Source organism: Manis javanica, chromosome 11, assembly GCF_040802235.1.
Source record: "Manis javanica isolate MJ-LG chromosome 11, MJ_LKY, whole genome shotgun sequence".
In the NCBI taxonomy this organism is placed as follows: domain Eukaryota; kingdom Metazoa; phylum Chordata; class Mammalia; order Pholidota; family Manidae; genus Manis; species Manis javanica.
In genome coordinates this window covers 14,125,886-14,144,790 of record NC_133166.1, presented here as the reverse complement: position 1 = coordinate 14,144,790, position 18,905 = coordinate 14,125,886, and the positions used below count along the sequence as shown (strand labels likewise).

Below are 18,905 nucleotides of genomic sequence, written 5' to 3'. Positions count from 1 at the left end.
ATTTGAATCAGAGTCGTCACTGTGTCCTCACCATCATCGCCATGCAGCAAAAACTGCCGTGGTTATATCATTTCATAGTTTAAATACTGTTTTCTCATTGTTGGGGAGGAAAACTTTTCCTCTATTCTTCAAGATTCTTCTAGCTGGTCTAAGAATTAAGTCGACATGAAACGGATTAACAGGAGAAAAGAACAAACAAAAAAACTCCACAAAACTTAATTATGTGTACACAGAGGCCAAATAATGCAATTAAGACCTAAAGAAACGGCCGGCCGAAGTAGACAAGTGTTATACTTTTTAGACAAAGAGACAATAAACCTGTGAGGAATTGATAGGACAAAGAAAATTTATGTTCAGGAGCTTCAATTAGTAAGGAAGTCTGAACAAAATTTGGACTGGGGAGTCAACTGGTAAAAGTAACAAGGTGTGTTTGTACAGCCTCCTTGGCTCTGAATTCCTTCTCCCTGGTGAGGATGATAGGGAGACACATCCTTGTATGTGCGGGATCATTTCTTGCTCTCTAGAGACAAAGGAGGGGTCAGTGTTCTTGCAGTGGCTGTATCCTTAAGTAACTTTTAATTCAAAATGGTCAATATGCCCAAGTGGAACTTTTTGGGATGGCCTGCCCTTAGCCTCTAATCATGCAACCTAATCTTACTCTGACTTAGCTAATTTGGAAATCCTTAGAAACCTTACGGTTTTCCCCATATAATGATGCATTTATATGTATGTTTTAATTCATGTTGACCAGGAATGCTAAAGGGGAATGTGAACATACTTTTGATGTGGGGCTACTCAGTGTTTAGTGAGTGGTAGAAAATATTGGTTATGTGTTTGCTTTGTTTCACGAAAAGTCCTAGGTACTACACATACAGTTCAGTCTCAGAAAGCCCACTGTTTGGTGAGGTTCTGTGAGGCTTAGTAACTTACCCATGGATCAAGGGCATAGCCAGATTTAGAGGACAGGCTTGTTCTCTTTAAAGGACAACAGGCTTTGTGGTACACTTAACTGCTTCACTTACATCTGGGAAGGAAGATTATGTTGTGCACATTTAAAATCATGTTCTTATCAGTCACAGGCAATTCCTTGGTTTTCTTGGACAATTTTGGACATGGTTCTGACTCATGGGATGTTAACTCCCTGCCACTTAGGAAACCAAAAAGATTATTTTTAAGTTAAGTTGTATCTTAGCTGTCCCAAAGTTAATATGACTTTAATTTTTTTCTGAATTTTAATCAGAATGATTCTAGCCCCTGAGAAAATCTGATTCAATAATAACAATAAACATGATAATAAAATATGTAATTTCACCATCTTAGAGATGAAAGACATTAATAGGACTTTTTGATCGATCCGAGTCTTTCTCAAAATTTGGGTGCTGTGAAAACATCCCTTAAATCAATTGGGCCATTTATTTCCTGGTGTTCTCAACTTTCTCCTATACTTGATGATTCTGTCTCTCTTGAATAACTGCAGATTGCAAATCATTTTAATGTTTATTCCTCCAATTGACTTTCCTCTCAAATGTGAATAATTCATCTACACTTCTTTCTGTGAGTCTCAAGTGCCAACTCCTATTGTATGAAATGCTAATGTAATCTTTTTGATTTTTGTGGGAAAAAGAAGAAATAATAAAGTCAATTCATCTTTTAAAACACATATGGCTTTCACTGAATTTCATGTGAGAAACAAAAAGGAAATTAGTTGAAAAATATAACAGATTTGTGTTTATTAAATACTATCTATTAAACTTTTGTGCCATAATGCTTGGTATTTATGTTGTATCATGGGCCACACATGTAAACAAAAATTATTTTTACATTACAGACAAAAATGGTGCTTTCCAAATTATCAGAATGATTAGATCATGAAATAAAATAGTTTAGAGGACACTCGGAGACATAAGGATAATAATCAATGAAATGTGGCTCGGCTTAATAAAAGTTTACAGATAATGGATATGTTGTTAGTTTTTCTCTTGAAATGGGTCCCCAAATTCTGGTATTTCTGCATATTTTGAAGGGAGTCTGGTCTGTAGACACCAATATTTTGGAACTGTCAGCAGAAAAGAATACCAGAGTGAGAGGACAAGATATCAAAGAAAATGATATATTTCTAAACAGTTGCATACCATAATTTACAAAGATGACAGGATCCTTTTCCCAAGGTGTACTGTATTCCTTCTTTACCACTGGTGACACAGAGGCATTTAGGGGGGACATGGAGTAACTAGACATCAGCAAGAACATTGAAGTAACCTCTTTGGACCAACCTATAGAAGAGATAAAGAATACATGGAACAGAATCTAGAAGGGTAAGTCTGATTACGAACTAATTAAATAATTAAAACAAGTTTGATTAGCTAACCAATTTCCTCTAGAATGAGCTTTCTAGTGGCTTAGCCCAAAACTCTGTCCATGGGCCCCTTTCTCCATTTAAAAGTTATACCTATGGCTTGGTAATGATACCAAAAAAAACCCCACAAAAACCATACTAAATTGCTTGGTTGTTATGAAACTCAGCCAAACCAACAATGTGTATGATAGGTGTACTATAAGGAGCTAGCATATATCAAGAACTGTGTTGTGGGCTTTATATGACCTCTTCTAATTTTCACAATTACCCTATAAATTGGTCTTATTAACTTTATTTTACAACTAAGGAAATTGAGTCTTAAAGACACACCCTCCTAATGAGCACTTAATCCAAAAAGAGCTAGGATTCAAATCATGGGCTTACATTCCTCACAGCATATTATTTTTATGCCTGACCTCTGTACTTTATATATTTAGCACCATGGTACAACTAAAGGAGAAATGAGATTATAGTCTGAATCTAGCAAGTTTCAATTATTAAAAATAGATAACTTCAGACACATCTAAAAGTGTTCTCTATCTAAAATGACTTTCCTTTCTACAATCTGCTTTTGAAGTTTTTACTCATATTCCTAGAGCTGGCTCCAAAATTTCCTCCTCAACGAAAATCTCCCAAACAACCTTCCACATAGATGAGCAATTTTCCCCCTCTGATTTTCCATAATGACTTGAGCATTAACACTTTTTCATGCCTTCTTTGCTTTAATTGAATAAAACAAAAATATTTACTTACTTCTTCTTTTATTCTAATCACCCTAGAATCCCTTGAGGGACAGTATCAAGACTGATTTATCTTTAAATTTCCATATACTATGAAGCGTAATAGACATTCAACAAATACTTGAATGAAAATGTATAAATAAAGAATTAAAATGATCAATTTACATGAATATGCAAAACTTATCCATGTAGCTTCTAAATCCAACGTGTCTACAGCTGCTGGTGGGAGGTATCTCCAGGGAAGCAGATTTCAAATAATTATATAAATATTAATGTTAATGTGCATAAATTAAACTTCCTTTTCAATGTCTCAATGATATCCTCTACCTATAACCCACTTTCAAATCATATGAATTTGTCACAATCCTTATTGCCTTCATGACTTTGATGAAAATGAACATCACTGTCTAAAACAGTCCACCTCTCCTTTTTTCTACTCATACTAACAAGATGCAGGTCAGACTTTACCTTCTCTAACCAGCCTTTCTCAACATTGCCCAGCCTTCTTTTTAACCTTTCTGAATTTGTGTGTCAGTTTCTATAGGAGAATTCTGGGAGTGACAGCTGCCAATCATTTGGAGATGTGGTAGCTGCAGGAAGCGGAGTTCAGTGTAGCTCTTCCTCCTGGAAGAAGTGAGGGAATCCCAGATTCCAGCTATTGCTTTTCCAGGAAACCCAGAAGTTGAGGTACTTACAGTCAATTATGAACAATCTTACTGTTGCACTGCAAGTACATAAATGATTATGGCACATATAAATCAATGTATAACTCAGATTCTGAAGGCGTATATTCTTTGAAGGAAGTAATATAATTGGGTAAAATTGTCAAAAAATGTATTAGGCAACTGCAACTCAATAATCTTAAAGCACAAATGGCATTTTATTCCCTTGTTAACTTTCCCTGTTTTGTGTTTTCTGAGTGTTAGATGCCTAACTCCTTAACATGGTCCTGCTTTTATTTCAAGCTTCAAATTTTATCATTTCCTTCATATTTTCAGGGCTTCAATTCATATTCCAAAGAAAATGCTACCAATTTCATGAGCAAGATGTGGTTCTTCGTGGTTTATGCTTTTCCTCCTGCCTTGACTTTCCTTATTCTCTCTTCTTCAGCTTGAAGACCCTATCTTCAGACTCAGCTCAAAGCTCAACATCTTGGTGAAATCTTTACGCTCTCCCCCAGCTCCACAGCTCCTGGTACTAGAAACTTATGATAGTGTCACTAGGGATTGTATTTTTGTTTCCTTTCCTATTAGCTCTGGAGAATGAGATGCTTCTCTTAGATTTCTCCCTAGCTCCTACCACAGTGTGCAGATTTCAGTAATTTTTGTTTGAGTGATTGTTCACAACCACAAAAGGTCTGAATGTAGAAAAATGAATAGAATTGCCCCTTTATGGCCAACTATAAAGCAGATAATTTTAATTTTAGAGGATATTTTCAGATATTGAAATGCAATTTTATAGTTTGGAACTTTGCATTTTAAAATGTAATAAATGCATACCATGCAGGTTTATTGAAGGTTTATTCTGGATATTAAGCAGAGAATGTCCAACTCAGGATATCTTGGAATAAATTTCATGAAAGGCTTACTTCAAAAGCTTAAAGCACATCCTAGGATACATTTACCCGGTCATTTGTATTACAACCTGCTGATAATTAAATGGGAATTCTTATATGTGCCCAATCATAGAGATAGAAGTGATTGTTATGGGAAGCCACAACAGGTTAGAATAAGATCCAGTTTTAGGGAAATAGGTTTGTACTTTCAGTGCAGTCAACCAGGCTAACAGCAATTTCTGTTAGTCTTGGGAATGGCTCATGACTTGTAATAAACAAATTCTACTCTCTTCATGTGCCAGAGCCTCTAGAGATCTTAGCCCAGTCTGCAAAGCGTTTTTAGATAAATACCTACGCCCAGTTTTCTAAACTGAACAAAAAGTCCAAACAATAGCTCTAAATGAAGATTCATGTTTATCATTTGTAGTTTTATAATAGTGTTAGGATTGCCATGTTAATCGGTTAAAAGCCAGACATTAAAACCAAGGCCTGGTTACAGAAGATGAAAGGGAAAACCCGAGTGAGTGGGAAGAAAGAGAAAATGAAGAGAGAGAAGGTGTAAGAGAAGAAGACAGATAAAATAAATAAAATTAATCCAACAGATACTTACTGCCAAACATGGCTATTAGTTTCAGAAAACTGGACAGGCAGCTTGGAATAGTGGATAAGCAATGGCTTAAATCATGGCTCTGTCCCTTGTAGCTATGTGACCTTAAATGAATAACTGAGTTACCTCTATCTCCAATTACTCACACATTAAATTAGACTCTTTTTAGGTGATTTTGAGGGTTAAATGAAATAAAACATGTATAATGCTTGGCAAATAGACACTGGTAAATATCACATTTTTACCATTACCATTTTAATGAAAACCTAATCATGTTATTCGCTTGCTAGAATCTCTTCTCTGATCTCTTACTGTGCTCAGGATATATCCAAACTCATGCTTGGCACTCAGGTTTCCTCTGTTCGACCTCTCTTGTGATCTTTCCAGCCTCACTCTCTACCTCTTTGCCCTTAGCCTTGTGTGTGTCACACTGACCCACTTTCAGTTCCTTGAAGAGGTAATTTCAGAACCTTGTGTATTTCTTTTCTGTCAGGGATTTCTTTTTTTTTTTTCCTGTGAAGCTATGTTCCTACTCCAGTATGCAGCTAACCTCTCACAGTCCTCAGGTCCTCTGCTAAATGTTACCTCCACAGAGAGCCTTCCCAGTCACCTTATTCAAGTGAGATCTGGCCTCCTAAATGTACATGTACTCCACTCCTGATTTACTATGATTGCACCGTGTTCTTTCCACCATTGTGCTTTCAAAAGTTTAATTCTGTGTGTTTACTTATACATTATCTGCCTTCCCAACTACACTTTAATCACCTGGATAATAGAGACCAGGGAAACTTCTTAGGTGCCCAAGAAATGTTTGTTGCATAGAAGAGGAGGAGACATGAAGGAGAGGTATAGAAATATTTTTCTTAGTCTTTGATGGAGGAGCAGAACATTTTTAAGTAGCAAATTAGTCGTATTAGTATATAACTAACTGAGAAAGACCTTATACTTGCAGGATGAATTATAAGCAATGATGGCAAAAACACTTAGAATAATTTTCTCCTACTATAGGTAAATAAAAGTGAGGTGAATAACTCTGTGGTACATATAAAAATGTAAGGTAATGACAAATTATAGACACCAAGCAGCAATAAGACAAGGAAAATATTCTTATATAAACTTTGATAAGACTTCCACAAATTTTATAGCAAAGAGAGAAATGAAATTCTTTGCAGAACTCTACTCTCCTACTCTCCTATTTGCAGGTTGTGCTAACTTGAGCATGTAATTATTTTAAGCAAGATCTCAGTTGCCTCATATGTGTTGTTGGTGGAATAGAAAGGTTCCAGTATTTTCAAAAACTGATATTGATAGCCACAAAATGCACATGCCATTTAACCTAATAATTCCACCTCTGGAATTCTGTCCTTTAATAACAACACTAAATACAAAGTAAGCTTTATGTATAAAGATGCTTATTATAATTTTATGTGTAGCCATAAAATAGAATAATTATCCTAAATGCATTCACATAACAATTATTATATAGCAAATAAAATTCTGTTTCCAGGGAGTTTGTAATGTTATGTGAAAATGCATATATATTTTTAGTGAAAAACAGATTAATTTAAATATTTACAATGATAATTTCTATATGCCATTTAGAATTTTAAAATGTTTTAAATGACATATATTTTAGAGTTCAACCATGTAAGCAGAACCAATAATATACATATATATCTGTATGTCTGCATACACACACACACGTGCACACACACATATATATAAATTGGCATAAGCCAGTTGTATTAAATACACTAAAAGTCCTATGTTTGAAGCCTAAAATCCGTAGGGCAGGTAGCCAGCAGGAAAGCTCATGAGCAGGCTGTAACCCCACGGGAATGAGCTGACGCTACTATCCACAGGCAGGCAGTCGGAAAGGAAGACCCAGAGGAAGGGAGAGCAATTACAGATCCAGCCTCTGTTGGGTGTCAATCTGCTCAGGGAAGGCCTAAATACTTTTTTAAAGGACTTCCAACTGATTAAATCATGCCTACCCAAAATACTCTATTTTCATTAAGCATATTGATTAAGGGCTTTAGTTGTATCTGTAGATCCTTTCACAGCAGTGTCTAAATTAGTGTTTGATTGAATAACGAGATGTGTGTTTGCTAAAAATGGCTGCTGCAGCCTTTCCTTCTTGTAGCTCTCTTTAAAGAAAATCTCAGCAGCCAACTCTAACTGGAAACAGGCTAGAAAAGGAAATCTGGGGATGGTAGTAGTTCAGAACAGCCAAGCTGCCACCTCACAAAGCCATCACATTCACTTTATAAATAGAAAAAGGAAAATAAACAGATTAAAAATTACTACCTGCAATAGTAATAGAAGTAAAAAGGAAGATACCATTTATTGAGACCTACTTGTAAGATAAATTTTAGCTGAAATAAGCAGGCAAAGAGAGGCAACAAAGGGCCAGGTAGTTTATTTGAACGCCCCGGGCGAGGTTCCCCAGTCTATGGAAATGGAGGCTGAGGAAGTGGCGCCAAAGTAGACAGGCAGCAAGTTTTTAAAGAAGGTAAGCGGGGAGGCAGAGTTTAGACTTACAGAGGATTGGCTAGTTTAAGGCACATTTTTCAGGTTGGGAGGGGGCAGCAGCCAGGGACTTTGGCACGTCATCAGTGTCTGATGTGCTCACCCCTCCCCCCAGTGCCTTCAACCTTACACTACTATGTGCCAGTTACTTGACATGTACAATGTCATTTATCTAATATTATAAAATACTTATAGTTTAATGGGGTATGTGGTGGGGGACTTGGTGAAGGGGGGAGTCTAGTAAACATAATGCTCCTCATGTAATTATAGATTAATGATACCAAAAAAATATTTATAGTTGTTTTGTTTGACTCATCAACTTGAAGGGAAGTTATACAAGAGAGAACTTGCTCTGCCTTGTTCAGTGCTATATTTCCAGTGCTTGGAAGAGCTTCTGGCACCTAATAAATACTTGTTAAGTAAATAAATAAGCAAACCAACAAAAAAATAATGTTCACATAAAGACTATGAAGTAATTCTCCCCATTTTACAAATAAGAAAATAAAAATTTAAATAACCCTCCCTAGAGATGAAAGAGGTAATGCTAGAAACAGGTTGCAAATTCCGAAGACTTTTGGTTCCAAAGTTTGAGTTCTTTGTACAACACTACTCTACCTAGTAGGCATGTGAATTCTTTTGTAAAAGCCCTATCAGATGCCATCCAAATTAAAGGATCGTCATCACTCATTGTATTGTCTGAGATGAGGAGGAGTGGGGAAAGAAGGGAGGGAAATGTGAGTCCTAAGACAGACAAGTTTAGTGTGAAAATTAAAAGCATTATCTTTGTTTACATCTCAGGTACTGGACTGTGAGAGTCTTCATCAAGCAAAAGAGTTGGGCTGTAAGTGATGGAGGTACCACTTAAATGACACTTTGCAAAGCCTTCATCATGTACTGGCAGAAGAGTCACAAGAGAATAAATGGCTTTCTTTTAAGCTCCGAGAGTAGGACGGAAGAGACAGACTGTGTGAATGTCAAAGCACTCATTCAATTGATTTCTCAGCCACTGATGCTAAAGAGGTCTCCAGAGCGGGGAGAAAGCTAACAAATACACAGACCCAAGGAAGTCTGAATTGTCTATAATGAAATCCAAAGCATTTTATTTCTTCTACTTACTTTTAAAGAAATGTTTTTACCCATTATACAGCAATGTAACAAAATGACAAAAAAAAGTGGAAAGTAAGAAAAAATGGTCATTTGTGTCCTGACCCTCACATATTTTTTTTGAAGTTTTCCCTTTTAACTTTTCATAGAAATGAATTTCAGGCTTAAATTTACATAGCAGAAAACACACTTGTAAACCATTTAGTTGAACTTCATATTAATTAAACCAAATATGTTACAAGGCAAATTAATAAACCACCAAATACAGTGAGAAATTATTTGGAATTTGCAAGTTTACTCAGTTGCTTTCTATACCTTCAGGAAAAGTGTATTTTCTGTATGCATATAAGGGTTAATTTACTGACTATAAAGTTCAGAGAAAAGTAAAGGGTGGGGAGAACAACAGCAGCATTTCAACCAAAATATAAAAAGTAACTGGTTATATTCCAACTATCCGAAATGAAGGTAGTTACATTGTACATCTAGGGGAAACTAGAATTCAAATTACAAAAACATTACTAAAATAAACTTTATCAGAAATGTACCCATTCTGTAAGATGAGCAATGCCTGTCTATGAAAATCGATCATTGGTTACAAAGAGGTTAAGTCCCTGCATAGGGAGTGGGTGAAGTAACTATAATAGCTTAGGGAAAGCCACTTGCTTGAAATGGGATTTTTTTCTAGGTTATATTCCTCAGTTCATTCATTCATCTCTTCAAATATTTCAACATTTATTGAACATCTATTCTGAAACAGGTACTGGTATAGGAGTTTGGAATTCGCTGGATGGAAGATTAAGGTTTCCGGTTTCAAGTAGTTGGTAGACTGGGGAAGTCATGTAAATAAAGAATCTCAATTCCACCCAAATAACTGGTGTTATAAAATAATTGATGAGGTGGTACTGTGAACCCATCAGAGAGATAGCTCATCTCTTCTCATGATTTTGTATATGTTTTACAGAAGAGGTGATGCCTAAGGGGAGGCCTGAACGAAAGAGCAGGAGGTGAGCAAGATGAAGAAGGTAGAGGCAGTGAGGGTAAAGCAAGGACTTCAAATACAAAGACCAGAGATGACGGCTCAGCATGAGGATAAAAAACAAATAGTTTATGGTGATTACAGCACATAGATGACAAGGAAATTGGTTTTAGGTGAGGCTGGAGAGATAAGCAGGGACTAGATCATGAAGAAATTTCTCATTCAAGACAAAGCATTTCATTTTTATCCCTAGAGTAATGGGAACATCATTGAATTATTTTACAAGGGGAGTTAGGTCTCAACACCAGAGTGATGTTGTGATTTCAGTGTTAAGCCATCAGCTCAGATTTCATCAGGACATGGGAGGGGTGGGATGGAAAGCTTTTCTAAATACACCCATCCCTCTCCCTAACCCTGTGGGTTTCCTCTGCATATAGGGTGAACTGTGATTCACTATTTAGGGAAGCCCACTGTAATGATGGCTAATAAGCCTCTAGAACACACCCTCACATTGGTTCACAAATATAGATCTATTATCAGCCTGGCAAAAGAAAATTATATATATATATAGGTGTTCTAAGGATTTCATTGAAGGCAGTAGCAATATCTTTATCCAACTGGCTTTGGGATTCCAGTCCAACACACTCCAGTTTTTAAATTGTGAACTAACAGATTGGACGACACCTTCAGAACACTTGTCTGTATTTATGCTGTATTAAGAGCCCATTCAGCAACCTGTGAAGCCATGTTCCCCTGAAAGCATCTCTGTTAGGTGATTTCTATATTGAGGTGGATTTGTGAGGTCTGAGTAGTTTATATCCAATGACTCCTTGAGCTATACTGTTAAATCAAATGCTCCTTAACTCTAAATATTCTTATCCCTTACAACAAATTACCTGATCTCTCCCTTTCTACAGCTGCAGCTGCCGAAACCCTCCTTCCTCCTTCTACTCAGTTCAAAACTCTATTAGAGTTAGAGATCATTCCAAATTGCATTAAAACACCACCTCTTTTGACATACGCTACCCTCAGTGGACCATGGGCTACTAAAGGTAAGAGTAGAGGCCTTGTAAGTGGTAATTGAGTGTCTTCTCAAAAAGCAGTAAGAGCAGAAAGTCAGGCTAACCAAGTAAGGTGAGACCTGTCACCAAGAGGCAGGTCCCATAACTGACTTAGCCCCAGCAGTGACATGCTCTCCCTAAGACCACCTCCCATATCTCTGGTGTCCCAAACCTCTTGCTATCCTGTCCATTCCATTCTGCAAGCAACTTTTGACACCCCTTACCACTATCACCACCATCCCAATCCCCAGACTGGTCTCTTTCTATCTTTACCCCCCTTGACTCCCCCTCTCCTTTTGACTTCAAAGATCAAGAACCAACCAAAGTTCCAACATCTGATTCTATAATCTGACTAGTGCATATGACACAAAAACCAAGAAAATCATAGTGAGGGAGAAAATATTCAAAAAAAAATATCTGATAAAGCAGGGTTTCTCCATAATATATAAAGAGCTATACAATTCAATACTAAGAGACAAGCAAACCATAAAAAGAGGCAGGGTAAATGACTGAAAGAGGGTATGACTTCAGGGGAGCTGGTGACTTTGTATGCCTTTATTTGGGTTCTTGCTATATCAGTACTTTACCTTTGTGAAAATTTATTAAGCATTTGGAGTTTGTATGTTTAATTTTTACAGACTTGTAGAAAATGAAAGGGATTTAAAAATATTTCAGACAGAAAATTGTCTAGCGAGTTCCTGGCCTAGAATAGATATTTGAACATTATTTTGGGATGAAAAAGGCAAATTTATCAACAGTAAGTACAAAATAGATAAATCTATTCCAAAGTTCCAAAGACATACCCATGGAAGTTACACCTATGTTACCAAGACTTGCACTACAATTACCCTTTCTAAGGAATCAGTACACAACATGCAAGGGAAATTTATTTGTTTGGTTGTACTTAATTTGCAAGCAGTCTCCAGTGTCATTTAAGTTGACACTTGCATGGATTGGGTTTATAAATTACTGGATTTTAATTTTCAAAAACAGCAATACTAAACTCTAATTACATGCTGAAAATTTTCCTATTTGAACACTCAATACTGTTTAATTCTAAAAGCAAATACTTAAGGTGTTATTTCTTATCCTTTCAGAATGAGAAGACAGAGGCTAGCAATACTTAAGTTACTTGCTATTAAATTGAGTTTCTCCAATTCTGATAACAGTCTTACTTCTACTTCAAAACCTGGGGATAGGATTGCTAGTGAAAGATTCCTACCTATCTGCTCCAGTTAGTTTATATGTCAGTTCAGTCTTTTTTGGGGGGGGGTCCCAAAGAAGGGTGGGTATGCATGATCCCTTATGGTGGACTTATGACACCTAATGAAGCTGACCCAAATTCCTTGAAGAGTGTGAGGCCTCTATTTGGTTCAAGAATGGACTGATTAGATTCCCTTGACAACTCAGGAGGAATCTTCATTGCCCTTTTATTTTGTAAAATTTGCATTCCATAAAATGACTAAGAAGACTCTTTATGATCTAACCTCAATTTTTCCTCCCCATCCTTATATCTCACACAAAACACTTTTAGAGGATCTATATATCTCTCTATTGACTTGTAGAAGATTGGTGAAAAGGTAGGTCAGGTTGACTTATAGGTACAGGGTTCATGCAGTGAGGAAGCACAAGTGTATCAGAAGAAGCATAGATTTAGGGAAAAAAAGTATCACTAAAGAAACATTATTTAAGGATGTCATACCATGCATCAGGTAATCTAAATAGATTATTTTATTTTCACAATATGTTGTATATCTCTACCTATCCTGAACTCTGACAATTAATCCTGAGCCAAATGTCCCATCAATTCGTGGAATTAAGACATTTGCATCAAATTGAACCACTTCCCAAAGACTCTCGTGGCACCTCAGCTGTCATGTGAAATCTTCCCCTGTAACAAACTTTCCTCACTTCCTTCCTCTTAAATCTCCTTTTCTTTTCAAGGACTCCTGCAACTAGCTGAAGCCTCAGTAAGACTCAATGACTGACAGGAAATTCTGGGTTATATACAAAAAATATGCTTTTTCCTTATTTCAACACCTCTCCATCTCTTTTTCTGGACCCAGACCCATCTGTAACTTTCCTCCTCAAATCTGGGTCACAAATCTTATTACCTTGATTTACTTTTTTCATTATACTTTACTGCTACCCTATGGTAATTACTAAGCCATGCAGATAATTTATCTTTCAGGAAAAAGTACGTCTAAGTTATAATCAACTCTTCCTCACACCTGCTTGGTCCAACTTGTCATGACTTCCATCTGTTAACAGTGACTCTGATGAGCCCGTTTCATTCTGCTAGAGTTTTTACTTCTTTTAGGGTTATTAACAGTTCCCTATGTTCTCCCCTTCTATTTAAATACATTTACGGAGATGTATATATACACATATGTCTCATACGTTTTTTCTGTACTTCTGTGTCACAGCTTTTTGACTTCAGTAGGACATTAAAATAGAATGAATTGTTCAGCAAGGTGTGAATATGACATAATAGTAAATAAGAAGAAGACAAAGCAAATTTCTTTTATTTATAATGGCCATTTCTAATAATCTCAGATCCAGCCTCCTTCAACTTTAAGACATCCAATGGCATGCCAAAAGACACACAAAGCTATGCATAATTTCTTCAATATCTCTTATAGTTTTCATATCTCTTAAATGGTTCCCACCAGGAATTTCTCTAACAGATTTTTAGAGTTGAAACTCTGGTGTAGACTAAAAAATAAAATCTGGCTGAAACAAAAATTAAACTATACATTGAGGTGTTAATATAAGTTTATAAAGAGAGAGTGAGTGTTTGAATACAATAGTTGATAATACTTGACAGGTTTTTACCTATTATGCTATTGTGAACCATCCAAGACTTTAATTTACACAATCATACAATATGTAAAAGAAATGTTAATATTTTCATTTAAAAATGTGGAAACTGAAGCTTAGCAGAACTAATAAGAAGGCCAAGTCCACATACTGTTAGGGCCTATTTGCTGAAAAAGTTATAGGATTGAAAGTCCAGGATTTGAGTTCTTTACAGAGACCTAATTTTGAAATCTGAGTTTTCCACTTGCTAAATTTGTGACTTTAGTCAGCTTTCCTTAGTTTTCTGAATCCAATTACCATATATATGAAATGGGAAATACAGAATTTAGTTTGTAGTTTTCTGTCAAGGATGACAATTGTTCACTTGTTAAGTTGTGGAACCTATAATTTGTAGCCAAATTGGACAGAAGTTGTGGGTAACCTGGGAGTACACCACTTGTGACTGGCATCTGAAGGAGAGGGCCATCTTGTGGGATGGAGTCCTTAACCTATGGGGTCTATGATAACTCTAGGAGGTTACTGTCAGAACTACTTGGTGTGGAAAACCCACACATCTGGTGTCAGAAATTTGGGTGTGAGTAGAGAAAAATAGTGAGTTTTTTCCAAACACACATAAAAAGCTGAGATATTCAATGAGTTATGTATTTTCTGTACTTCTCTTCCTATTCAAATTGTATTTAACCACTAAGGCTTAATATAGGTGTCACTTCCTCTAGAATGTTTCCTAGATTCTACCAAATGGAAGTAAATGAACTCTTGTAACATTTTCTTTTTTACTCTTTTACTCTATATTGAGATTAAACAACACAATTCAGATAACATATGGGTCCAAAAAGAAATCTCAACAGAATTTAAATATACTTTGAACTAAATGAAAATGAAAATACAACTTAACAAAAATGAGTGGATGTAGCTAAAGCAGTACTTAGAGGGACATTTATAGTATTGAATGAATTTATTAAAAATGAAGAAATATCTAAAATCAACATAAGTTTCCATTTAGAAAAATTGGAAGAGAAGAGCAAATTAAATCCAAAGGAAGAAATATAAAAGATATAGTAAGAATTTCCATAGAAACTGATGAAGTTGAAAACAGAAAATCAACAGGAGAAAAAAGCTAGTTCTTTGAAAAGATCAATAAAAATGATAAGCTTTTAGCCAGTGTAACTAAAAACACAGTCAGAATAAATAATTAGATATGTAAAAAGGGATATCACTACAAATACATGGGCATTAAAAGAATACTAAAGGTATATCATGGCCACAGATCTTATAACCTAGATAAAATGGATCAATTTCTTAAAGACAAAAGCTGCCAAAACTTACATAAGAAGAAACATAGTCTAAATAGGTATATATCGAGAGATCAAAGATGGCGGCATGAGTAGGGTGGCCAAAAAACAATATACATTTTTAAAATACAGCAAATACAACTCTTCCTAAAAAAGCAACCAGAAGATACAGTACACCAGCCAGGCTACATCTGTGAGCACCCAACATCTCACAGAAAAGGGTAAGATACAGAGCCATAACCCAGTGGGACCCAAGCACTCCCCCCACCCCAGCCCACTGGTGGGAGGAAAAGAATCAGAGTGGGGAGGGAGTGGAAGCATAGGATTGATAAATAAACAGCACTAGTAATCTGCCCCAAGAGCACAGACACACATTGCATGGTGCTCTGGATATTAGAGGAAAGGAAAAGCAAAATCCGAGACTAAGACTGTGAACAAGTTCCCACAGCCAGCTGCCATGGGACAAAAGAAAAGCAGGCACTTTAAAAGTCTTAAAGGGACAAGGACTTAACAGGTGGACAAACCATCCTGGCACACTCAGCCTAGAAGGCTGGGAACTTTAAGGAACTTCTGGCACCCTATCCCCCTGAGTGGCAATGCAACTCTGAGGCCCCTCATGGCCATAAGCAGCCTGCCGTTCCGTCCCCACTGCTGGCACCTGCGAGCAAGCTGGCTGTCACCACCATTGCGGCAGACCAGCCAGAGAACAGACCCATCTACAGCAACCACACAGCGTAACACAGAGGCTTCTCCCTGCATGAGACCTAGACGCATAGGCTGCCAACTGCATGTGGTTGACTGGCACAGTAAGAGGAGATGCGCACAGAGTCCAGGAGGCATGAAGGGGCTCTGTTCTCTCAGCAGAACACACGCCACTCACCTGAAACCCCCTTCAGTTCCCTAGGCTATCTCAAAGGCTGCCCCACCAATGGCAGCTCAGAGGATTAACCCAGAGGCTGCTCCCTGTATGTAGTTGACTGGGAAAGACAGAGGGAATCAGTGCAGAGTCAGGGAGGCACAAAGGGGCTCTGTTCTTGCAGCAGAACACACACTACTTGCCTGCAACCCCGCCACTTCCCCAGGCCATCCTGAAGTCTGGACCATCCATGGCAGCCTAGGGGATTAAACCAGAGGCTACTACCTGTATGAGGTTGACCAGCACAGACAGAGGAGATGGGCACAGAGACCAGGAGGTGCAAAGGTGCCTTGTCTTTGCGGCAGACACACGTGCTGCTGGCCTGTGACCTTTGTCAGTGCCCTAGGCTATCCTGAGGGCTGCCTCACCCATGGCAGCCTAGAGGATTAACCCAGAAGCTGCTTCCTGTGTGTGATTAATTGGCACAAACAGTGGAGAGAGGCAAGGTGACCAACAAGCAGGAAGGGACCTTGTTCTCCCAATTGACACATGTGCCACTCACTAGTGAGCAGTCCCACTGCCATAAAAAGGCAGAAGAACCTTGTTATATCTAAAATCACTCAAACACCAGAAAGAGGGCCTGGTGAGACTGAAATCACCAATCTTCCTGAAAAAGAAATCAAAATAAAAGTGATAAGCACGCTGATAGAGCTACAGAGAAATACGCAAAAGCTAAGGGATGAATTCTGGATGGCGATAACAGAAATGAAACAAACAATGGAAGAATTTAAGAGCAGACTGGATGAGGTGGAAGAGAATGTTAATGGAATAGAAATCAGAACAGGAATACAGAGAAGCTGAGGCAGAGAGAGTAAAAAGGATCTCTAGGAATGAAAGAACATTAAGAGAAATGTGTGAACAATCCAAACAGAACAATATTCACATTATAGGAGTACCAGAAGAAGAAGAGAGAGGAAAAAGGGATAGAAAGTGTCTTTGAAGAAATATTTGCTGAAAATGTCCCCAACCTGGGGAAGGAAGTAGTCTCTCAGGCCATGGAAGTCCACAGACCTCCCAATACAAGGGACCCAAGGAGGACAACACCAAGACATATAATAATTAAAATAGCAAAGATCAAAGACAAGGACAGAGTATTAAAAGCAGCCAGCGAGAGAAAAAAAGATCACCTACAAAGAAAAACTCATCAGGCTATCATCAGACTTCTCAGCAGAAATCTTAAAGGCCAGAAGGAAATGGCATGATATATTCAATGTAATAAAATAGAAGGGCCTTGATCCAAGAATACTTTATCCTGCAAGACTATCATGTAAATTTGAAGGAGGGATTAAGTAATTCCCACATAAGCAAAAATTGAGGGAATTTACCTCCCACAAACCATCCCTACAGTGTATTTTAAAGGGACTGCTCTAGATGGAAGTATGCCTTAGGCTAAATAGCTGACACCAGAGAAAATAAAACCAACAGCAAAGGTAGTAGACCGACAAAATATTAACTAATTGAAAATAAAATAAGGTATCCACCAAGTCAGTCAAGGGAAACACAAAGAGTACACAATAAAATACCTAACATATAAAGAGTGGAGGAGGAAGAGAAAGAAGGGAGATATATAAAGAACCATCAGATTGTGTTTATAACATCATAATAAGTGGATTAAGTTAGATGGTTAGATAGTAAAGAAGCTGCCCTTGAACATTTAGTAACCATGAATCTAAAGCCTGCAATGGCAATAAGTATATATCTATCAAAAATCACCCTAAATGTAAATAGACTGAATGCATCAATCAAAAGACATAGAGTCACTGAATGGATAAAAAAGCAAGACCCATCTATATGCTGACAACAATAGACTCACTTCAAACCCAAAGAAATAGAAAGACCAAAAGTCAAGGGATGGAAGAGATATTTCATGAAAATAATAGGGAGAAAAGAGCAGGTATTCCAGTACATGTATCAGACAAAATAGACTTCAAAACAAAGAAAGTAACAAGAGACAAAGAAGGATATTATGTAATGAAAAAGGGTCAGTCCAACAAGGGAATATAGCCATCATAAATATCTACGCACCCAACACAGTAGCACCTACATTTGTGAAAAAAAATACTAACAGAACTAAAGGAGGAAATATAATGCAATGCATTCATTTTAGGAAACTTCAACACACCACTCACTCCAAAGGACATATCAACCAGACAGAAAATAAGGACACAGAGGCACTGAACAACACATTAGAACAGATAGACCTAACAGATATCTACAGGACACTCCACCCAAAAGCAACAGTATGCACATTCTTCTCAAGTGCACATGGAACATTTCACAGAATAGATCACATACCAGGCCACAAAAAGAGCTTCAGTAAATTCAGAAGGATTGAAATTGTACCAACCGACTTCTTAGAACACAAAGGTATGAAACTAGAAATAAAATATGCAGGGAAAACAAAATGCCCATGAACACATGGAAGCTTAACAACATGCTCCTAAATAATCAAAGGGGCAATGACCAAATTAAAACAGACATCAAGCAATCTATGGAGAGAAGTGAAAACAACAGCACAACTCCCCAATTTCTGTGGGAAACAGAGAAGACAGTTATTAGAGGAAAGTATATAGCAATTCAGGCCTATTGAAAGAAGGAAGAACAATCCCAAATGAATAGTCTAAATTCACAATTATTGAAAATGGAAAAAGCAGACCAAATGAGTCCCAAAGTCAGTAGAAGGAGGGACATAATAAAGATCAGAGAAGAAATAAATAAAATTGAGAAGAATAAAACAAAAGAAAAAATAAGTGAAACCAAGAGCTGGTTCTTTGAGAAAATAAACAATATAGAAAAACTCCTAGCCAGACTTATTAAGTAAAAAAAGAGAATCTACACACACAAACAGAATCAGAAATGAGAAAGGAGAAATTACAATGGACACCACAGAAATACAAAGAATTATTAGAGAATACTATGAAAAATTATATGCTAACAAACTGGTAACCT

The 18,905-nt window shown here is 37.1% G+C and overlaps 1 long non-coding RNA gene across 1 annotated transcript in view; it reads right to left on the bottom strand.

Annotated features, from left to right (window-relative positions):
- The window catches only part of LOC108397146 (uncharacterized), a 94,659-nt gene that overhangs the window by 17,971 nt on the left and 57,783 nt on the right, over window positions 1-18,905 (bottom strand). Inside the window, exon 5 of the long non-coding RNA XR_012122527.1 lies at window positions 2,133-2,273. This is a non-coding gene — a long non-coding RNA (uncharacterized lncRNA). The remainder of the gene's footprint in view (window positions 1-2,132; window positions 2,274-18,905) is intronic.